We start from the raw sequence: 25,019 nt of genomic DNA, 5'->3' as shown, positions 1-25,019 counted from the left end.
GATAGTGCCATACGATTGTTACTAAATGTCATGTTCGATGTACAATAAGAAAAATTAAGGTGGACGGCATTTTACTAAATTTTACATGAAAATTTTGACGACTGTCGAAACACAGCATAGACGCTGATTAATATATTATGAATTTAAAAGTTCCAAGGGCGCCCCCCCCCCAAAAAAGCTCATGTGGGTCCCCTATTGTATTTATGAATATACAATATTTGGCATAATTTGAATACAATTTGTCTTAAAATCCTCATATATATACCTTCTGCATCTGAATGCCCCCCATTTACAGAGAAATCGGCGCCCTAGAAAAGTTCTGTTTACAGTTTCGCGTGTCAATTGTATATTTGTCATCACAAAAGTTTAGGTTTAACTAAGGAAATATGCAAGACAAAGCATATCGTCGCATGAGAACCAGAGGAACGTAACTCCATTTTCGTAGGTTTACACGCGAGGAGACAAAAAAATATTATTTTCTTAGAAAGATATGCTTTTAATAAGATGGTAATTGAGCTACATTACAACACATGATCGACAAAGAGAACAGATGGCGTTACGTTCCATTTACACCAAGTAAGGCTTTCAAAATTATGTCCAAACATGAAGAAAACGAAAACCGCGTTTCTCCGGTTCTCATGCGACGATATGGAGTATCATGAAAACAACACGAAGAGTTTACAGTCACAAAAATACTATAATTAAGTGGTTCAATCTCCAAAATGAACTGAAACGTAAACTACTGTCATCTACCTATTCCAGAACCAAATTGGAGCAGAGAAGTGCCCTGTCTGCGTCCTTAGGGACAAACCTATTCACCTGAGCTTCCTAGACTTGATGACCCTAACAATGTTTGGTAAACCGCATAAATTCTGCAGTTGGTGGTTATCAAGTTTCCGCCATTTTCCATTCCTATTTCCAGTTATCCTTTATATTCTTCTCAGGGTCTTGTTGTTAAGCACTTTCAGTCTACGTTCTTCTCTCAGAGTAAGCGACCTTGTTTCACAACCATACAACACAACGGATATGATTATTGTTTTACATATTTTAAGCTTCATATTCCTCGACTCCTCATGACGACAAAAGATTTTGAACTGATTAATAACAGGAATTTCCTGCTATTAGTCGACATTACATTTCTCCGTTAATATGGTTTTGGTGATATACTGTATTTAGTTTTCTCTGCATATACTTTCTACAAGCGTAAACCCATGTTCCTGCAAGCGTTTAGTAAGACCTCTGCATTTCTTTCTATTGTTCTCCTATCATCCCTATTATATTTACACTACTATCAGCATACGCCATAACCTCATAGCAAGCAAAAAGGAAAATAAGAAAAGTTATTAAAACATTAGTACTACTCCATTATTCTAGATTGTACACGAGTCTGCTTGTGTTTAGTTTCTTCTTACAATAGTGACCTGTAAACAAACACCCATGAAAGAGAGAAGAATTCAATATGTGCTTGTAGATATTTTGGCAGACGATATTGTGTTGTCGACAAATTTACTTTTGATATTTTGTCATAGCATTGGTGAAGGGCCCCTTGCTTGCTCTGGGTCCTGTAAAGGATAAAACCACCTACGTATATGACTAACACTGAGCGCTCACCGCTGGTGCAAGAGGTCCTTGTTTCGATCCCAAGCCTTATGAGTTTGTAGTGGACAACTTCGATCCATAGCTTTTTTCTCGAGGTTTTCCAGAAGTCTTTCCACCAGGCGCCCACTCAGAAATTAGTGTTGCGAGGGTCCATAGCAAGGGTGCCTATCAGTGAGGGGGGGGGGCAAGGTGGGGCGCTTGCCCCCCTAGAGGAAATTGTACTTCGGAAAATCGAAAACCCAATAGAATTTTTAGAATAGTTACCGCAAAATTTGAAACTATATTTGAAATGTCGCTTATACTTGCTCCCCTCTGGAAACCACAACATGGGTGCCCTTGGTCCATAGTCGAAAAATTGGACGGGAATTCGTGCCAGGTGGATCCCTTGTGTGTGTGTGTGTGTGTGTGTGCTCTTGGTACGGACAAGATGTAAGTATTTTATTTGAAAAGAGTTAGTAAGAACTTTTTGAGGAGTTCGGAACCAGTGGACCTTCCAATACAACTCGTGGATAAATTTCTGTTGTAAGGGGCCCAAGCTTTGAGACGTTCAATACTACAAGCCACTATGTATATGTCGTATTGAACGGCTATTATTCTGGAGCCGAAAAGACGACAAGTAATTGTAAAATACTTCCACTTATATTTTCAGACAAAATTATAGAACTAGATTTTGTTTTTCCTAAGAGAAAGAGTGCAGATGAAGTGTAAAGTCAAATTTTCATACTACATTAATCGTTTAACTGTTAAACAAGTTTAGTTTTGTTGAAAAAGTGTTCAAGAGTATGATGAGTTAGGAAGTTTTGGGGCGTCCGGATCCAGTGGACCTAAGTGAGTGCACCCCTGATAATACTATATACTACAACTATTGCTACTAGTACTACAACAACTATTATTATTATTATTATTATTATTATTATTATTATTATTATTATTATTATTATTATTATTATTATTATTATTATTATTAATGAATTATTATTATGTATTTTCTTCTTCGCTCCTTTCTAATCTTGTCTTTAGTATCTTAAGCAAGATATTATTTTTTTTTCAAAAGAAAATATTCTTTGTTATGCTTTAATTTTTCCGCATTTTATTACCCTCTTTCTTACTTAGTTTTCAAGTTTACCATAAACATTTCCAATTTCTAGAAACTGTACTTCTTTATGGTTGTAGAAATAAGCACCTATTTCAAATATGGTAAAATTTGGTAATTTGTTCTTGTGAGTTCAACAATGTAAAAATCTATAAGAATTTTACGACTGCTATCATACGACTAAGCAGTAAGCCTTTATAAACTACGAACATCCATGGTGGATCTCACACCATCACAAAAAGCTCAGGGCATACATTTTTGCACATAAGTTTACAGAATTAGTCTATAAAAAATTCGAGTAGAGACGAGAAAACCTTTTTTCGCGAATCGAGACGAAACTAGAAAGTTCTATTTCTCATCTCGTCTCCGTTTGCCTCATCTCGTAGTTAACTAATTATGATGGTAAACAAAAATTTGTAGCAGAAATTGTTTATTTTATATATTAAAGGAGTAATTATAAAAAAAAATAAATTTTAATTCCTTTTGTAAAAGCCAAGAAATATATATATATATATATATATATATATATATATATATATATATATATATATATATATATATATATATATATACACAAAGAGGAGGAAAGAATATTGTGTGGATAATTATGCTACACTTATGTATTAATATAATGTTGATTGAAACTTGCCCTATTTTTACAGAATAATAGAATAATAGTCTTTTAGCTTCCAAACTATGTTATGTTATAAACTTAGACTATCGCCCCCTTCTCACCCACCCAGCGGCATAGATACCAGTGTTAAAAAAGTCCAGTCAGATAGAAAACTGAAAATCTTTGCATTTTTAATTTCAATTTCGTTTTGTAAATTTATGTACAGATTTTATGACCTGATTTTTTTTCTTAATTCCATCTAGATAATTTATTTGAATCTTAGCGTGAATGAAAGGTCCAGGAAGAAAGCAATATAACATCATTCACGAAATATTCATTACTTGACAATATTGTGTAATGATTTGCGTTTCTTAAAGTGTGGAAATGTTCTTCATTGTGTTCGCACAATCACTTTGTCAGTTTATAGTTCATATAACACTAAAACGATGTTAGAAATCTAAGACTTGGATAAACTGGTGTTGCTCATGAAACTTTTGACATTTCTCTTCATGTCTCGTGGGGAACACTAAAATTAAGGTTGTTTTAGTCCTTGTTAAAAAATAATAAAGGTTGGCCCCACAAAGAACGCAAGTTTTGAAATTTTTCGCAATTTCTGTTCTAATAAGTTAGCATTACTGAACATTATACGATTTTCATCTCTTGTCTGTGTGTTTAGTAATCACAGAGCACCGACATGATCGTTATCTGTTTTCTGTACGGGTACACTGAGAAAAATCCGTCTTCCTGACAGCGGTATATTGTACAAATATACGGAATCCATAAGTTTACTGCGGAAATCCGTACGGAGCATATGTTATTAATATAAATCATATGTACTGCTTTTTTCCCACTTAGCTGTTACATAATGCCGGTTCAGAATGTCTGACATCTAGCAGTCTTTCCGTATATCACATACGTGTACCTATGTTATATACGTCAGTTATATGTTGTATACGTCCATCTGTATGTGAGATCCTCAGTGCCTATGTACATTTTTTGTTTCATACGGAAAGTACGTATAGATGTAACACTTATACGGAAAATATTATAAAACATACGTTTCTAATTATAACGGAAAGTATTATAAAACATACGTTTGCAGCAGGATGTTACCTATGGTCGTACGTTAAGAGTCTTCATCCCGGCGAAATTAAAATACCGCTAATTTTACAGTAATTATGTGATATCTTCAAATAGATAAAAGATAATTGAAATATGGAACAAGAGCGCCCTAGACAATATTATTTTGCGTGAGGTACAATTATCACAAGTCACGTAGTGGCTTTCCGTTTTCAGCTGTTCAGAAACGCGAAAATAAATGCCGATTTTCAAAATGGCTCGAAATCGAAAGCAGATAAGTGAGTCGTGATAACGGTATCTCATGTTAAATGATATTGTCTAGGGCGCTCTTGTTCCACATTTCGATTATCCTTTATCTATTTGAAGATATCACATAATTACTGTAAAATTAGCGGTGTATTTTAATTTCGCCGGGATGAAGACTCTTAAGTCCAAAAACTATAGAATTTACGTACACCACATTTTTTTCCGTGTATAAATGGAACGCTTCACGACTGAACAGTGTGTTGCCATAGTGATAAGTTATTCCAAATGTGGTAAATGTTGTACAGAGCCTGTTCGCAAACTCCATGGAATATTTGGTCAACGTAATACACCTAATTAGTCGACTGTAATAAGACTGATTGCTAAATTTCGGAAAATTGGTTTTGGTTGGGGACATTAAATCTTGTAATAAATTTTCACTATGACAACACGGTCTGCTATCACAAAGCGCTCCATTCGTGTCCATACAGAAAATAGGTGACGATCATGCGTTACTCGGCGTTCCGTGTCTACTAACCACAAAGACAACATATGTAAATTGTGTAACGGTCAGTGTTGCCAACTTACTAGAACAGAAATGGCGTTGCATTCTTTACGCACCCTTTATCTAATGAAGTAATGAATTCTCGTAAATATGTAAATAAATTTTTCGCGGCATAGCACACTTTTCTACTTAGGAGTAGCTATTACTTTTACTGTATTACTTTGAATATTCCACGTTATTCTTAAACCATTGTTGCAATTTTTAATGCTTCATTCTTAACGCATTTTTTTGTTTGTTTTACTTAGGAGAGATGACGTTCCATAGAATTCCATGGAAACTATGCCCATGAAAAAGTATTCAAATAGTATATCAGCATATAGACGACGGGAATGATTGCAAGTTTAAAAATCTTCCAGGTACGTTTGCGGACATGCTTGTTCCTTTGAATGTGTGTGCATGATTAAACACACATTCAAATATCATAAAAATGAAACTAAATTAACAAATATAATATGAGTAACTGTTAGCAATATTTGTGTCACTGGTTAAGAGAAAATAAGTTCTAGCAGTCAAGAACGTATAGTTTACACATACTTAGTACTTAAAACTTATAAACACTTTGTTGCATTGTCAGATTTTTCAGAGAGTAGAAAGAAAGAATTTACAATTTTTAGGAGAAAAATAAAAAAGGAAAGTACCGGTATGTGATATTAAGAATTTACGTACATAAGCATATATATTTTCGACATATATTTTCGAAACGAATACATGATTTCACATTGTGACATCTTTATTTTTCAGTATACAAACGGTTATAGTCTCCACATTTTAGTGCTACAATTACAAAGATTATCAAAACCAGTTTCAATAATAATAAAACAGTTATAGCATAATTATATTGTAAATTATGTGTATAATATACATATTTTTCATAATGGAATTAAATAAAATTTAATTTCACTTCCGGACCCTGTTTAAAATTTGTGTCTATATATTATGTCATTAATTGAGGAAATGAATTTTTGGTGTTTAATTTCTATCGTATTCAGCCATCTAATTGGGGACATACTAAAGTTAAGAGGTCTTGAGTTCCGATCTGGAAAACCAGAAATAACGGCAACGGCAGCTGATGTGTTGATTATACATCGCCTTGCCAAGTGTGTGTTTGGCCATAATCCCTGATAAACTGTAAAGTGAAAATGACGTACGGATGGATGAACGGAAAAAGATATGAGAAATCTTTTTTTTTTAAAAAAAGAAAAAAACATCAAAAAACTAAGTTTCTCCTACATTTTATTGGTCCAGAGTATTTTTACACCAAAAGTGAATACTCCACCTATGACCCACATTACTCCTACCAACAACAGGAAAATTGAAGCAAAATGATGTGTTAAAGTTTTTTTGTCCAAAATTATTCTTAATAAAAACATTTATTAAGCCTAATTGAATTAAAATTGTGTTTTTCAAGAACAATTGAAGGAAAAAAGTTACCAGAATCAAACCAATAAGGAAGTTTTAGGAATAGTAAGAGAAAAATGTAATATTATATGTGACTAATAATAATGATAGTTAGGACGTTATTTCAGTAGGAACTTTTTTAAGGAGCCTAATACGTAACAATAAGTATAGTGGAAGAAAATGAGGCAAGGAAAGGTAAATCTTACGATTGATGTCCAAATACATAAGGAATATTGCAAAACATATTTTTAATATAATTCTATGAAGTATTAAGTGCAGGTGTGCCAATATTTTTAGGGTTAAGATTTTTAAGTCACATGTTTTTCTTTAGAGAAAAAACAAGCTTTCCAAAAGTGCAAGATATTATTAGTAGCTATGACTAGAGATAATTTCGAGCACGTTTTGTCCCCGTTTTGGGCTCTTTACCCTTATATCTCCTTAATCTGCCTCTAATTCCTTCTTTTCCCCTTTCTCTTGTTTTACTACCATTTTCTAAAATTGTATTCATAACACAGGTCTGCAAAAATAAGATCATTGCTAAGCTGTTTCGGTTTAGTGAACTGATTCGTATGTGTTGAGGCGCGCTGAATTCAGGAATGACAACCGTTTTGTCCTGGGATGTCTGGGTTTCGAACAAACGGGTGGTCATTGTTGAACAAAAATATGAACACAAATATGCGATCTACAGAAACACCATTAACAGCGTAACACAATTTAATGTACAGACACACGCACACACGTGAAGACAAAAAAAGTAATACCACCGTCAATCAGATTGCTTGTAAAATCGTCTTTTCTTAAAATCAAACTTCGTTTGGAGCTTGTTCTTTTGTAGATGGCTACCGGAAGATCCCTAAAGAACATCCAGCAGTAGTCTTCCATCATCGTAACACTTCAGTTCCCCTGATACCGTCGTTCCATTTCTTTGAGATCTTGATGGAAACCCTCCCCCTGCTCTTCACTCACTGCTCCCACATTGCTAGGAAAGTAGTCAAGGTGGGAGTTGAGACAATTCTGTGGGTACGTGCAAGAACCTGATATGTGACATTTTTGTGAAAAGTGAGTTATCGCCATTCATGAAGGCTCCAGAAATCACTCGACTTCCTCTAAAAAAAATCAGAGTTGTGGGAAGTTTACAAGTCCACCAAAAGCTGGGGCGCACATCGTATCAGGAATTGGAATTAACGCTTGTAGCGTGCAAGAACCTGATATGTTCTAGCTGCATTCTACTCTTCCCACTCTTGATGAAAGCGACATTGTAGTGGATTTTTAATGACGCACAACACAATTTTCTGTTATCTGGTCGTACTTTCCTATATCGTGACAGGGATTTTGGAATTTTGAAAAGCAGGAAAGGTTTGTAACTGCAGTATACATTCCACATTGGGCCGACTTCATTAGAACATCAAAAAGAGCCAGATCTTCCCAAGTAACAGAAATGACGAGAAATATGTTCTTTTCCCTTGCTACTGTTATTTCATCATTAGTCTTCCGAAAAAAAAAAAAACGTCTACAGAGTGAACCAGTTTACATACAGAAAGCTTGAAAAATTAGAATTACGAAGGTGGAATCTGGCATTGTCCATATCGCTTACTTTCCGATATAACTAAATGGCAAACAATCATCATCGCCGTGAGTGGTCAGCACCCACATCTGTAGGAATTGCTTGCTCTGTACTTCGGATGAAGAAATCTGCTGCGAAAGTAAATAATTTGCGAAAGCTTCTTACGTATATTCTACCAGAACTGCGAGACTACTACGGAAGTAAAGTTAGAGCAACCAAATGCTCACACGGCTTAAAAGGAAGCTGAACACCATTAAAGTAAGTCACATGTTTCCTTATTACATAAAATAGATAAATCAACAAGTACTTCTAGTTAAGGATGGTCTTTCGATTGAGCTGGTGGGAAAAAACGATATTGCATTTTCTACCTTCTTGTACAAAAGCCATGTACAAACTTATTAAACACGTTATATAATCTATATACCTCTATATTTAATATGTTGGATATTATTGATACTACCATTGTTACTGATACATTACCAAAATATACAAATTTTTGGTATAAGTTTAGCGATGTCAGCAGCCCGTCCTATAGACATTACACTCGCGCCGTTTATGGTTTGTTTGGAGTGTTATTTATGCGCTGTTAGGATAAATGTTCTACTTGAGTGCAAAGAAAGTCGGTTGAGAACGATTTGAATGCCACGTATATTCAGAGTGTTACTTCACCGCCAAAAAAATTGCAGGTTTCTGCAGGTCAACATACCGAAAGAGATCTAGACGTAGAAAGCGAAATAGAAACGCTAACAGACGAAGAAACTAGTGACAATCGAGAGTAGTGTCACCATCATGTAACATATCAGATTCATGCATGTTAAGAATTGTCTGTCGAAAGTGCCATTTTTCTTTCCAACAATTGTGTACGTAATGTTTTCGCATATAACAGACAGCGATTTCTGGATATTATGTCATGATCATTTACTAAATACTGAAACCAAAATGTAATGATCAAAGCAGTTAATGTAGGTATTATAGCCCGAAAACTTTACAGCTCTTTATTTCAGAATGCTTTAATTGTAACATATCAGGTTCTTGCATGCACTCACAGAATTGACTTTTAAGCTCATGCAGCAACCAAGCTTTCGGAACGCGTGCAACATTTTTTCCACCATTTCCTTGTACTGTCTAGGCAACCAAAGCCTCTTTTTGAGTTGGAGCCAAGAACTGATGAAGTCTTTGTCGGATATGAGTTTTCTAATATCAGGGCTAACAAAACTCCGCGTACTCAGGTACTCGTGGTATTTGAGCAACAAACAGTGTAGCCAGAACTACTTACCAACGTTTTACAAATCTAAGATGTAATCTTACTAAACTCGTTTTATGAATAGATTTATTGTTTTTGATTTTTTTTTTTTTGTAATCTTGTACTCTCATTCATGACACATTACAATATGTGTCAGTGATCCCCATCCGGACCAATATACATGCGTTTTCATGTTTTGGGGAGCACAAATACATTTAATCTTCCATGTTCATTTTTATTTTCATGTGACGCATTTGCAATGTAGCGATTTCCAGCTGCCTGTTTGACCACGTTACTTTCGATTGTGCAAAAGTGTGACCTCCCAGGAAGAAACGGGGGTCATTTCCGAATTCGGTGCACCCAGAAGCGTAAAAATCAGCTAAACTTATGCAAACAGCTTTTTGGATGTAGACATGTGTAATTTTCCAGTTATCTTGAATAAAGTGTGAGAGAATTTCGACCAAAAAATCAAGCAGTATATGCTTCTCTGGACCCAAACGACGCAGGTACACTAACTTTTTCAGGTATAGAAGCTTAATAAATTGCAGACTAAACTGTTTCGTATTTACAATTGGAAACAAGTAATAAATGCCACTGAAAACTTGAAAAAACACTAAGAAAGAGAGGAATAGGCTCTTGAAAAAACGCTAAGTAAGAGAGGAATAGGCTATCTCCTTTCATGAAGTAACAGTCAAATGGTTCTTCCCTAAGTAAAGCTTAAGGGTAGTCTTTAGAAGAAGTCGAATGTTGTCCAATTTGTAACATCTACAGAGATAACATTTCGAGTGAATACTAAATTTTCCCCATTTGTTTGTCTCAATGTGAGCATCTACAAAGATGTTTTATTTCAAGATAGAGAAGGGCATCTATTTGAAAGATAAAAGAGCAATGCCAAAATCAAAAGAGTTAGGGAATAACACCAAATGTCTACCTTTTCGCCTTTTTGGTACGTTTTTCCTTCCTGTTTTCTTATGAAAAACTACCTTCTTATAAATCCTAACTCTGACGAAGCGAGTGTTATTATTTATTTATTTATTTATTTTTTGTTTTTAATATAGAATTATTTTAAAATAGACGTAACGTATGAAAGACTACATGTAGTACACAGCGTTACCGTCTTTATTTTACATAATTACTCCCGTAGAAAAGGACCACTAACTTACAAGTCGTAAAAGTGATAACAACTTAAAACGAACAGAAGCTAATTGAAATTCAACATATATTTTCTTAACTACATTTAGCTTTAAGAATCATGAATTTACGTATACCACGAAATTATTCCAACAAAATTATCTATTTTTTTTTTTTTTAGAAAAAAAAAGAACTTTAATAAGGAAAAGCAGACACCATTAGAAACGATTATAAACCCAGCTAATTATGTCTTCGTTATCAACATAAAACATTATTTCAACAGAAAACTTGCTTTGTAATATACTTGCTTTAGCAGTAATTTCACACTGATAAACGGTTTTATTGCAAATAACTAAGAAGAAACTTCGTTTGTAGTCTCACAAAATTGAAGTAGATAGTTTGATGGAAATAGCCCATTAAAAAAATGTTAAAAACAAAATTTGCACAATTTCATTCTGCGTACGTATACGTAAAATGAAAATAATTTCGAATATATTTTCTAGTTGTGAGTTACGAAACAATAACATGTAAACAACAGATTAATGTAAAACAACACAAAAACAGATTATCAATTCAAAAAAAAAAAAAAAAAAAGAAGTTACGGTTTCCAGAATTCGTTTTTGTTTTATAAAAGATAAAAGCCTTTAAACAAATATTATCTTATATCATTCTTTTGTTATTATTATTATTATTTAAAGAAAAAAAGAAAATTTACACCTAATAACCCATTCAAAGTGTGAGTATAGGATTATTACAACTTTCCATTATTAAGACTATGTTTCATACGCGCTTCGGAATTATATTTCCTCATTTGCTAGTCCCTTGTTGTTGTTTATATAACACACACAAGTACAGGAAGAGAATGAGAGAGAGAGAGGGAGAGAGAATAAGAGGCAGATAGAGAGAAGAGGCAATTCCACCTTGCCTTAGAGAAACTCTCCTAGCTTTTCTGCAATATCGTGGGGGTCCATCTGGCTGATCCAGGTCCAGAGGAAAGCTTTATGACTGAACCAGCCTCTCTGACGAGGTCATAAAGGAGCGAGGTAATCCTACCCTCTAGACTATCATCAGCGGTGCAGCACACGGGCTTATCTTGCGGCATTGTGAAGGAGACTTCGTGTGCACAGACCTCGTAACAAGATATCGGGTCTACTCAATATAACATTTTCTCCAACACACAGAGGCACTGCTTCTGCGTTTACTTTCTTTCTTCCGTTCTCCACTGAACATCAATGCGACTAATTTCAAACGAAGTTAAGTTGCATGCTGGGAGAGGGTATTGTTCTTGATAATGAGGTCATCAGGTAATAGTTGAAAAATGATCTTTAAGATTACCTTTCTTTTTTTCTGGTTTGTGTAACGTAGATATTTGATAGTTATCTTTCGTTTCAAATGTACGTGCCACTACTATTAGAACAATGATTATAGTTTGCAACAGACTCTGAATGCGAATGTGACGAGTTCAGGAAACTCTCTTACCATACCACATTAAACTTTGTAGTTTGGCGTTCAAGTTATGATAGGCTATAAATTCGGAAACAAAGGATGTCCAACGAAAGACAAGAAACATTTTACGGAATAAATTACAGAAGTTATTTATAGTATGTTGAAATATCACTGATATAGTGAAAGTATTCTGAAACAGGAGAAGAAATTAAACATATTTTACCATAATAACTATTTTTTTTTCAGGATAACTATCTTGAGATTACAGCTTTTGACTAAAGCCCCGAGAACTTTACGAACTTGCAAACATGTCTCACATTAATGAACAGGACATACAATCAATAAAATCCCCGTTTTAAATGTACTATAATTTTTGTTTTATTTGAGCATATAAAATGTTAAGTAATGCAACTATTTTGAAAAGAGAGCAATATTTCTTATATATAAACTGAAGTTGGTTAATTTTCCCCACAACCCTCGAACATATAATCCGATTGCTTGAATATTTTATATTTAGAAATGGCGCAAGCACAAGACACTATCGTTGTCTGAATGATTGAATATGATACAAAATTAAAAATATTCATGGCTAGCAAAGTAGTTTTAATAACACGTTAATAATATCTTTAACTAAGAATTTCTCGATAATTATTCGAATTTAAGACGTCCTCGAATCTAAGATGCACCCTGATTTCGCTGGGTTAAATTAAGGAAAAATAGTAATATATTCCGTTTTTACTATTACTAAAGCACTCTTTGATATTTGTCATTTTCGGTTAATTTTATATATATCCCTCTCCCCTCCCCATGTTGCGGGCCACGGCATGATAAAAATTATCCTAGGCCCGAATGTCATGTTCCTCTCCCCTAGGTTCTACCGTCAAATTGAAAATATTTTTTTTTAAAAAAAAGAAAAAAATTCCAGGCTCGAACGTCATCTGTGTTGAAAATTTGATTGAGATCGGTCAGTTGGTTCAAAAGTTATTAAGTTTTATTTATTTTTATATATTTCTCCCCTCCCCTCCTCTTACCCTAAGTTCTACTGTCAAAGGGATATGATAAAAACCACCCCAGGTCCGAACCTCTTCTATGTTGATAATTTGATTAAGATCGGTTCGGTGGTTCAAGTGTGATGAAATCACAAAGACAGTCACTTTTATTTTTATTTCTTTTACATATATGTCCTCCTTCTCCTTCCCTACATTCAGGCACGTAGCCAGTATTTCGTGAAGAAGAGGTCCGTGACACGAAATACTGTGGTCATCACACCAGGGGCTAGATCATTCTAAACTATTTTACTGTAACATATATTGGTTCGTTTAGCCAGGATTTCGTAACGGGGAGGGGGAGAGACATGAAATTCTGAAAGCCCAAAAGCTTGATCAATCTAAACTACTCTACTATTAATAAATATTGGTTAGTTAGGACAATAAAATGAGGATATGTTGGTAAGTATTTTAATAATAAACTATGAAGAAATCTCGAGTAAAATAATAAAAAGAACATATTGAAAAAGATTTTACAATATTTACGTTCTTCCTCTCTTTATTCAAATATAACAATTTTCCTTTTATTATGATCTCAACTATTATGGAAAGTACATATTCACCATAGGCGCCGACTTTGGGGGGGCAGGGCACTTTTGGCCCCCCCAATATTTAAAGGTGGGGTCCTCGCCCCCCCAATATAATCCAGTTGAGGAAGAATTACCAAAGAGGAGCAAGAATTTGTGTCGTAAATTACGTCGTGCCTTTAATTCAATATTAGGAACAGCCTTCTTATTCGATAAAAAGCACCGTTTTCAAATCGGCGTTTAACCATTTTAGCATTTCCACTTTTTGAGGTAAATTTTAGACTTTCACTCAAACAGCTACTGCTTCCTTACTATTTATTGTAGGATCGTGGTTCATACCTCGTTTTTCTCAGGATAGCTCATACTTTCCAACGGTACCACTCTCTTGTCTGTATTATACACCAGAAATAAGAAATTGAAAAAAAACCTAGATTTTTCGAAAAAAAATCGAAATTTTTGTGCCCTTCTGGCCCGGGCCTGGGTTCACGTAGGGATCTGAATCTTTAAAAAAAATCTTGTTATGTACATAATATGTGCGCAAAATTTCGTTCTTGTATCTTGAAAACTGAGGTCGGGAGAAATGTTTGAAGGTCTGAAGGTGACCCATCTTTTCATATATGTATATATATAGAGGAAATTTGGGTATTATGGAATAGTAGGATAATATGGAATACCTCATTATCTCGCCTGTGATGTGTTGCTTCCAAGCGGAGAGGAAAGAAACTACTACCTCACGTCCCCATGATGCTCTACAGCCAGTCTCCATGTGATTGTGACATTCGTTGTGTTGGTAGACGTGAAAATCTGATTTCTTATTCAGGAATACTTTTAAAGATAAGTGGTTTACAACCTGTATTTTCCTATTGAAATGTAATAGAACAACAATTCTTTATTTACTATGATGTTGGATATACATAGGTAGTTTGATAAGCGCCATTATCCTATACGCCTTCGAATGCGTTTAACAGCTCTTTCGTTTCCAAGCGTGGAGGGCAATATGGAATACCCGCAAAAGCATGGTATTCCGTATGGTATTCCGATTACAAAAATATCTATCGGTATTGGGCAATTAAACATATATTTATGATGACAATGATGCTAAGTGTATTTTTTATTACAGCAAATTTTCTGATGATACAAGGGGTGAGCTTGGTTCCAGCGTTCATCATGTTTAATGTGAGCATACAATGACTGTGCCGATCCTGAAGCAGAGTATTATATTTACGACTTTTGCAAAATAATCACAATCAGTTATGACTTGGCATTCAGAATTTTCATATATTGTCACTGTATTCATTGTATGTTCAACAGAAAACTAATTTCTTTTCTGTATAGCATTTGTACTCCATGCTCGACTATTTCATATTACCCTCCAAAGTGGTTTCTTTACAAATTATAAATTTTACCCAACCCTGTAACGGAACTTCTTTATCAAGATATGCATAAATTAAGCCAAATATGTAAGGCGTATACTTGTTTTCCTTTTTGTTTCAATATGCAATTTTTAACTGAGTTACAAGCGAAACAAAAATGGTATTCCATAATACCCGAACTTCATCTATATAGGTATAACTAGGTATAAAATATTTTTAAAATGTACTGCGTCATTCCTATTTAGCCTAGAGTCATAGTTCAAACGCCATTTTCTTCAGTATAATAAGCCCTTTCCAACGGTATCACTCACATGTCAGTATCATACACCTAAACCAGATAATTAGGGGAAAACTCGGAAGTATTTTTGCAAATCCAACCAAAACATTTTGCTCCTCTGGCCTAGGCCTGGGTTGTCATTGGGAGCTGAATTTTGTTTAAAAAATATACTGTTATGTACATAATACGTGTACAAAATTCCAATCTTGTATCTTAAAAACAAAGGGCAGAAAAATTGTTGAAAATCTGAATTTAGGCTCTCTCTTTATACACACACATACGTATATATTTATTATAAAAATTTACTGCGTCATTATTATTTAGCCTAGAGTCATGGCTTAAACGTTATTTTCTTTAGTGTAACAAGCCCTTTCCAACGGTGCCAAACACATGTACGTATTGTATTACTGAACCGGAAAAATCGGGAAAACTGATTTTTTTTTCTGAAAAAATCAGCCCCTCAGAACATTCTCGCCCCTCGTGCCCGGACTCGGCTTCACGTAGAGATCTCAGTAAAAATTGAGATATATACAAAAGGTACATACAATTCCAATCTATATCGTGAAAACTACAGGCGTGAAAAATTTTTGAAATTTGCCTTAAGAAAAAGTAAAAAATCACGCCCTTCCGCCCCCACTTGGCGCAGTCAAGTTGACCATCCGGTTCCAAAACGCATCTGGGGTGTTCTTTGGTCTATCCTTGACTTGACTAATAAAAAAACGACTCAAGTACCTGTTATAGAACCTAAATAAGAGGTCAAAGACCATAATTCGCCATGGTAACAAAAGTTACCAAAAATCCTAAAACAGTTAATAGAGCACTGAAGCTTCAATCAACACTATGGTAACACTGATATGAGAAGTGAAGATCAATGTGGTGCAGTGAAGTTCCCAGAATTTGAACTTGAATTTGTTTTAATGCGTTTACACAAATTTGACTTAGGTCATGAATTTAGCAGTGGAGCGGATGCAGCAGACCGAGATGTGGAGGGAAGGGGGCCTTTATCCAGCAGTTGGTAGCAAAACGGCTGAATATGATTATGTATTTATTCATTGTTTTGGCCCCCCCAATATTTTCTTCAAGTCGGCGCCTATGATATTCACTATTATAAAAAGTACATACTCAATAATGTCTTGTAAAATATTTTACAATATATGCGTTCCTTTTTCTGTTGAATCAAATGCTAATAGAATTCCTGTTCCATATAATTTTTTTTATTATTATTATTCCGTCAACTACTGTCTGTTCCAAATGAAAGGTTAAAGAAGCAGTAGAAAATTGTTTTTGAAATAACATGTTTGATTCTGCAAGGATGTGATGATGAAATATTATGATAAAAAATGTCCACGCTGTTATACAATGGCACTATGCTTTCGGAAGCATGAAATCTCCCTGAGTAGTAGAAGAAATTCTGAGAATTCCGTAACTTTCTAGAAATTTCAAATTCCCTGACTCTTCCAGTTTATCTCGCTCACCTCTCCCCCATGTATTGCAAGTAATACCAATCTCCTTAAAAGAAAGAGTAACCAAAAGCTTGCTGTAACTTTTTATTTTTAACGCTGATCCTTCTTTTTCTCATTTTATTTTGTTCATTCCTTCCTTTTTTTTTTCATTTCTAGTCTCGAAGGGGGGGGGGATCCGGACCCCATCTTGGCTACGTGCCTGCTACATTGTGCCGTCAAAGTAAAATGATGAAAACATCCCAGGTCCGAACCTTATGTATGTTGAAATTTTGATCGAGATCGGTAGGGTGGTTCAAGAGTTATTAAGTGTTATTCATTTTCATATCTCCTCCTCCCCTCTCCTAAGCTCTACCATCAAAATGAAATAACAAATAACCTACTAGGTTCGAACTTCATGTATGTTGAAAATTTGATTGAGATCGATTGGGTGGTTCAAGAGTTATTAACTCATGAATATGATCACTTTTATTTTTATATTTATTGATTTTTGTAAATCTCCCCATTCCCAACGTTATTCCGTCAAAGTGAAATGGTAAAATTGGGCACGAACGTGCCCAACGCACGAACGTCATCTATATTGAAAATTTGATAGAGATTGATCGTTTGGTTCAAGAGTTATTAAGTTTCATTTATTTTTTAAAATTCCCTCTCCTCCCCCTTCCCTAAGGTCTACCGTCAAAATGAATAGGTAGAAACACTTCCAGGCTTGAACTCCATCTACGTCAAAAATTTGATCGAAATCGGTCAGGTGGTTCAAGAGATTAAGAGTCACAAACCCAGTCACTTTCAATTTGGATCTGAAGTTTTTTGTTCACAGACACCGCTATTAATTAAATTTTAATTTGACGTCTCTCGTTTATGCTCTAAAACTGGTCCATGCAGGGTTTTAGGAAAATGGAGAAATGTTTTTTTTCTGAGAAGGGTGGGGGAGTAGAGAGACAATTACTTGAAGATTTATAAATAATTGTTAATAGGTATACTAATATTGTTTTGTTGTTCAATTTCCAAGGAAATACAACATAATCTGCTTTAAGCGAGAAGGAAACAAAAGACATATTTCTGTAATAGGTATTTTGTTTAATATTCCAGGATTGTGAAATAAAATGAAATGAAAACTTTTAGTTTCACGTCCCACGTTTATGCTGTGCAAGCTGAAGAAAGCTGTGATGATTAGAAATGAATGGAATGGGGAGATAAAGAAAGTTGGAGAAAACCGAATGACCAATAGAAAAAACACGCACATGGTGTTTGTCCACTACAAAGCTCATTTGAGGCGACCTGAAATCCACCTCTTTTCTCTCTCTCTCTTTTTTTTAGGACGTTAAATCACGGTACTGAAGATAATCTACAATAATAGAATAGATAACAAAATATTTTTTAAAAAAACTTTAATCACAAATAAAAAAGACATGAGTCCCATATTGAGTTCCATAATGCAGGGAAAAATCACCCTTCACTACTTTTAGGTCATCTTTATTTCAAGTACACAACACGTTGGCCGCCATGTGCATAATTCTGATGCACAAATAGTGGTGTACAAAATACCCCGAAATATGGCTTGGCTGCTAACGTGTTAACGCATGACAGGGTTAATTGTCAGATTAATGTTTAACATGTTTTTTTAATTTTTGTTGTAAATAACAATTAGTGAATAAAGAATTGCATTTTGGGGAGAGTAGAAGGCAATTTCCGCTCTCTGAGTTTGAGAAACATGCTTTATAATTAAATGTATGCTAATATACTACTAAACAAGAATTTTAAGAATGGCCAAAAAAAATGAATCAAGAGATTGCGATCTTGGCCAATAATTAGTTTTTGGATCAGGGTCCACACAATTTTTGAATGGCCCCTAAAGCGAGTTTTCGTATTTTTTACGTAATAAGCACATCATACTGAGTTAAATGATAGTTTGGGTTTGGTTTGTAGTTCTCCAGATATAAGGCCTTCTTATGTCGGTGGACAATCCTTGCAACTTCACCTGCCAAAATCTAAAATTACACTACTGTAGTGAATATTTTTGTTAAAATTTGATTGTCTAAACTCCCAACTTTGATGGTTTGTAAACACGCTTATTAGACGCAAGTCAATGCCTTTCAGTATAAAAAGTCTTGTCCAGGTCGAATGACTTCTGTAGATCGTATACAATATAATTGACTTTAGAAACAATTAAATGAAGAACGATCATAATGATTAAGGTGAATGGTTGCAAATGTTGCGCAAATTATCAGTAGATGGCTTGAAATTTTACATCGTTGTGTAATAAATGTTGTTTTGATATAGCCCAAGTATTCATTAATTTTCAGTAATTGTGAAGAGTTGTGAATACAATGTACAAATTACAACGTAGTATCAACTTTCACCCAGGATTAACATGGTAAGAACATTCTTAACAGTGAGTAATTTTACAATGCACTTTCGTCACATTGTAAAGTCAGATCTCCTTGTATCATATTAGTAAAGTGTTACCAAAGAAATTAGGCTCACCTAAGAGGAGACTTCAGCCACTTCCAGCTAAATATCAGTCATTTCTTACTCATGAACTTCAAACACTTGTCACAGTGCGTGAACCTACATCTCACTCGTCAGTTCCTTGGTAATGAAACCCATTCTCAGGTTTTAGCTCTTTTGTCCTGCTCACTCTTTTGGCCGCCATCTATGTAGAATATATAGAAACAATACTATCTACACAGTTTTCCCCAATACTAAAAACGTCCAAAACACTCTTTGTTTCCCTTTTCTTTTCTATGCTGATCTAACTAATAGTTATGTTTTGTAAAGTACTTGACTGAGTTTATTCTCGTCCCTCATTCATACTTAAGAAATTTACCAAACAGATTCCAAATCTAAATATTCTTTCAATGATCAGCTTCTTCTGATAACTTTCTTAATCCTTCCATTCTTAATTATTCCAATTCTCTTTATCCTTCTTGTTTCACCTTACTCGATTTTATGGAAATATTTCACAAAGTATGTCTTTTAACTCTCATCTCAATTTTAAACTTCCACTTAGATGTTTGCGAGTTATATATCATTTTCTTATGAATAGTTTCACTTTCACTGCAACCAACGATCAATTGTCATACTTAATCTTTCTTATGTGTAGTGTTCTGCAGGACTTGGCATTACCACCATTACTTTATATTAATTTTGTATTCTTTGTTATTAATTTTCAGTTTTCTTAGTATGTTGATGGTATGTTTTAAATCTATACAAAATACATCTACCAACCCTTGTTCATTTCATCGCCCGCTGCTAGAAATGAAATCGCATAACTAATGCAACCAAAACTTGAGTCACAGTACTACCCTCCACAGGAAAGTTCCACAGTCCATTGGAATCTATTGCCTTATAAGTGGCTTCAAGATATTGTATTATGTTAGAATAAAAGAGCCTCAAGTCTTGGGACTATTTTATTCGATCAATCTTTAAGAGGAAACATGCCCTTGGTGTGCCGAAACGTAAGCTTACTATCGCCTTTGTATTGCTAATTATGTTTTTGCATTTTTTGGGGGGAAACTACTCGATCCAGAATAATGGAATTTCTACAGAAGGTGAAAAGAGTTAATTTGCAGAGAAGTATCTGTAAAGAATTTTTGTATCTCCATTTATCTTAAGGAAAACATATTTGAATCCTAACACGGACAGTAGTAAAAATATCTAACGAAGCATCCGAAGACCAAGCATTTTTTTCAATGTCTTCAATATGTTTCTTGGACCGATACTACATTATGGCTTCTCTGATTGAATTTTTGCAATTATTTTCTCTTCGATAAACTTCGATAAACTGAAAATTTTCTAAAGATATGTATTCCGTCTTATGTTTTCTGGATTTTATTACCAAGCCTTATACAAGGCTTACATATTCTTCCCTTATACTGAGAGCCATCTCGAAGTATTCGGAACAAAAGCTAATCGTTATTCAACGCCACACATTAACAAGACTTTCCATTGGTTTGCATTGAATATTGTAACAAAAGAAACACTGATCAAAGCTTCAACACAAACTGTATTATAAAGTATAATGTGTAACGGTTTCGAATATCCAACATACTGGTATCCTTCCTCAAGCAGCTTTGGTCAGTGTTTATTTTGTTACCATACATTACTAGTCTCAATTTTTTGTAACTATGGAGTCAGTTGCTCTTTTCCAGTCCCCTCTATGCTATTGTTATACACCTCCAGGGACGCACCAACGTGGGGGTCTACCAGGGCCGGACCCTCCGAAAAATTCGCAACTATACATATATTTGTATAATTTCCTAACAAAATTGTACTAGTTTGGCAGAAAAATGAATGATGTGACATAAAGATTTGATCTTACAGTTCATCTGTACTCTTTTTTCTTATAAAAAAAATCATGTCATTTTTTAAAGAATATAGGTGAAAGTACTTAAAAATTGCGTATCCTATTTTCGGATTCAGAATGACATCGATTCAATACTACATAGACTAAGAATCTTGTGGTCCTTCCCCTAAACTTTGGACTCCTCCCAACAAAAATTTTCTGGGGGGGGGGGGTGCGCTTGTATATAAAACTAGAGCATATTCACTTTTTATTGCTAGGGGGAGTGTTGTACCATGGAACACTTTTTTTCATGACTGCTCTTAAATATAATTAATTTAAATTGAAGAAAGTAATAGACGTCACCACTAAAAACTGTCATATTTACCCTAATTAATTTCATAATTATAAGTTGTAATACCACTGTCCTCTAGAAATAAATGAAAAAATAGTTACGGAACCGTATCCTTTGTATCTTGGAACACAACATTTGTGTATAAATTAGAAAAGCAATATGAACAGAAATACTTGTATTTACGATCTAGACAACAATTATTGAAATGAATAAAAGAAATAAACACACTACGAAATAATAATTATAGTAAGTTTCTTGAGAAAGGCTTTTCAGAGGAGCTTTGGTTAAGTATAGCCTACAAATAATAAATTGTAGCATACAGGAAATATTTCAACTTAAGAACTAATAGCTTTTCTCTTGCAGAGTCGAAATCAGTTTTAGGGACGAGTAGTCCTACAAAAATCACATATGTAAGTTTTCCAAATCTTCTTGTCAGAATCGGCACAATATTCATGAGTCCATCGAAGACAGTTCACACAACGACTCCATTTTTCTCCGCCTTTATCTTCCCTATATGGTTGTCTGCAGTATATGCACTCTTCATCCACACTATCTTCGTTAACTTCGGAAAACAAAGGAAAAGACCCCCCTCTGGGGAATGAGGCCGAAACAATTATTGACATCCTCAAGATTATTGATAAAGCAGTCAACATTTGTTTTGATAAAACTTGTTGAACGAGCCAAACTCGTAGGTTCTGGCTTTTTATCGACAATTCGTTGCCGTATCTTCGCATGAAACCACGCATCCATTGTTCTTCAGGTTTTTTTTTTTTTTTTTTTTTTTTTGCAACTGCATATTTACATGCAAATAGTCTGACACCGTATTTGACAAACCATGCCTCATTTCTGCAACTTTTTTATGTATTCCATCAATAGATTTTCTTCCTGAAGACTAGACACCTGCTTCACATGAATATCTGGAGCATATTTGTAAGTCTGTACACCAGATTTCTTGAACTTGGACAAACTCCTAGAAAGCGTAGCAAGTTGTATACTTTGCAGGCTTCCATAATTGAGATCTTCTTACTAGATTTAGCTGTAACAGCTTCAATAGCATTTTCCATGACTTCCGGATCGAGAGGCACCCTCTTTACACCAGATTTATTTCGTAGTGATCAAAAATAAATGTATTGATGTACCTAGGAACATGTTACAAGGTTAGTCATATGCTTGTGTTCCTTGGTATAACTTTACTCCATGTTTCAGAAATTATGTTTTAAAACTTATAAGTTACAACTATAAAAAGGAAAAAGTGGTGTATTGTTCTTAAGGAGAAACGCTGAAAACGATGACTATGTTTCTGATTGTAAATTCGTCAACGGTTTATGCTAGATCACAATAATGTCACTACGAAAATATTTACAAAACACAGCTTAAAATTTGTATCACCTCTTACCACCGCAAGTCTTGTTCAATGCAGACACAAACACACTGCAGTCACATTGGTATCTTCCTCTCTACCTAGTATTGCAGAACTCTGACAGGCTGCATCGCATACCAGAAATTACAAATGTTTCTAGGTACGTTATGCTCTAGGTACAACACTCTGCCTTACATGCTACCTTCTGACTATCTTGATCCTGATCTCATGCAAAATTATTGTTTGTCTACACATGTAGCTCATATATTCCCATCACACATTAAACATTAACTACTTTCTGTAGTAAAAGGAGTCATCTATACATGTTTAACAAGCCCTAGGTATAGGATTATTACATTTATTGCCATATTTGTTTTACTAATTAATCTCTTGTGTATGTATAGTAATTTTACTGGATCCATTTATATCTTACTTCACCCTTTACTATAATTTCCCTTCCCTCTAGGAGCTAGGTTCTTAAAACAGAAAAAAAATAAAAAAAAATAAGGCTCGGCAACAGAGATTGTGTTCCATAAAGTGTTTGCACGCCGGGAGCTTATGAATTTGGTGCACCTCAGTTTGTTATCTTCATCATATACTAACAAATCTGTTGCAATTTTAATATCTTCAAATCAAGTATAACAATGTTTCAGCGTTTTATTCTTGGTAAAGAAACCTATTTCAATGTATAGTTTCTCCTGTATATACTTTTTTGAATGAGACCTTCGGAATTTTAAGAGAAGTTAAATATTTAAAATTTAAACAGAAACATATTGTTAGTCCATCTTTGTATACCAGCTATAATGTTCACCAAGAAAAGGCACGTTTCTAGTTTCTGCTTGTGACAAATGTTGCAGCATTTCACAGCATTTCTCTATGTGTGAGTTATTGAGTAGTTACCTGTCATAAGAAACAGTTTTGGTATAATTAACTTAGCTAGTCATTTCCAAGTCTGCTTTTGCATTGTAAAATTTGCTTCCGTTGAAGTGCTGTTCCCAGAACTTACTTGATGTATTTATTAAATCGAAAGGTTAACTAGAATTGAAAATTAGAATGATCATTTAAAAAACATAAAGTTAATATCCATAAAAATATAATTGCAAAATTATATGTCAAAGAATCTAGATAATCAAAATAAAAGAAGCATGGAAACTAGAATTTGAAAAATAAACTTGAAGCATTTCACAATCAAATTTTGAAATTTTTTTTTTTTTTTTTTTTTTTTTGCGTATACGTACAACAAACTTACTTCGAACATGCAGTGAAGTTAAAACTACACAACTTGGAATGCCGGGAGCTTATGAGTTCGGTTCTCCCTCAGCTTGTTATCTTTATCGTATACTACCAAATTTGTTGCAATTTTAAAATCTTCAGTTCACCTTAACAAGCAATATTTAATTTTTCATTGTTTTATTCTTGGTAAAGAAATCTATTTTCAGTGTGTAGTTTCTTACTATATACTCCTTTGAATGAGATCTTCGGAATTTTAAGTGGAGTTAATATTTAAAATTTAGATAAATAGATAGAGCGAGGTTAGGACATACAGTGTGTAAAGGTTAATTAGAGTGCCTTCATTTTCTGCTGACTTCAAAAAATTTAGAAAAGAAAAATCGTTGATGAAAACTACATTTTTATGACGCTGAAGATTTTACTTGTTTATGTATTGAAAACGTTTTTCCGCTTAATTCTACTGAAACATTTGCCTTGTAAACCACAGCAAGATGTGTCTCCAACATACAATCATAGGTCATTAGATATTCTTTAGATTGCGATTTTTGTTTACGTTCTGTGGTGAATTTTGATGATTTCTAAAATAAAGAAGCATGATGGTTTCATTGTAATCTCATTACATAATTTTCTTCACCATCATATCATTGAAGTTAAATATATCTCAATTGTTGTCATAGTAAGGTATTGTGGAATAGATACATGGACTGACGTTTGGTGTTCCATATTATGAAGACATACTTCATAATTAAATATATATTATCTCTCTTCACCAGTGACTATCTAATGGTCTCAGAATTGGCGCCTTCAGTGCACCGGAGAATCAATTCCAATTTTTGATCATTTGGATATATTTCATGTTTGAGATTTCTATCTGAAGTTCCTTTCAGAGTTTAAAAGATTCATGTTCAAATATTGTAAATGACTTACAATTTTAAAAAAGCAAACACTGTTAACTTTTCCATGTACTTAACCGCAAAAACTTCATATCATTTTTCACGCAATTTTGGTACTTGGACTTGCTTCTCTTGTACTCTGAATGCCCCAATTATTAGGATTCATTATTTATTTGTCTCTGTTTGAAAGCTTCGGAGCTGTTTCTTATCAGCATCTACTATAATAAACGATGTGTCT

At 34.2% G+C, this 25,019-nt stretch overlaps 1 protein-coding gene across 10 annotated transcripts in view; it reads left to right on the top strand.

The window, feature by feature from the left end:
* LOC145664324 (uncharacterized) overlaps window positions 1-25,019 on the top strand; it is a 1,583,153-nt gene that overhangs the window by 1,555,252 nt on the left and 2,882 nt on the right. For all 10 annotated transcript variants that reach the window (XM_081730946.1, XM_081730945.1, XM_081730944.1 and 7 more), the window contains one exon: window positions 5,439-5,549. The gene's annotated coding sequence lies outside the window, so the exon portion shown is untranslated. The remainder of the gene's footprint in view (window positions 1-5,438; window positions 5,550-25,019) is intronic.

Source organism: Thermobia domestica, chromosome 11, assembly GCF_964235325.1.
Source record: "Thermobia domestica chromosome 11, izTheDome1.hap1.1, whole genome shotgun sequence".
Taxonomy (NCBI): Eukaryota; Metazoa; Arthropoda; class Insecta; order Zygentoma; family Lepismatidae; genus Thermobia; species Thermobia domestica.
Note: the sequence above shows the minus strand (reverse complement) of the source record. Positions and strands in the feature narration are given on the sequence as shown.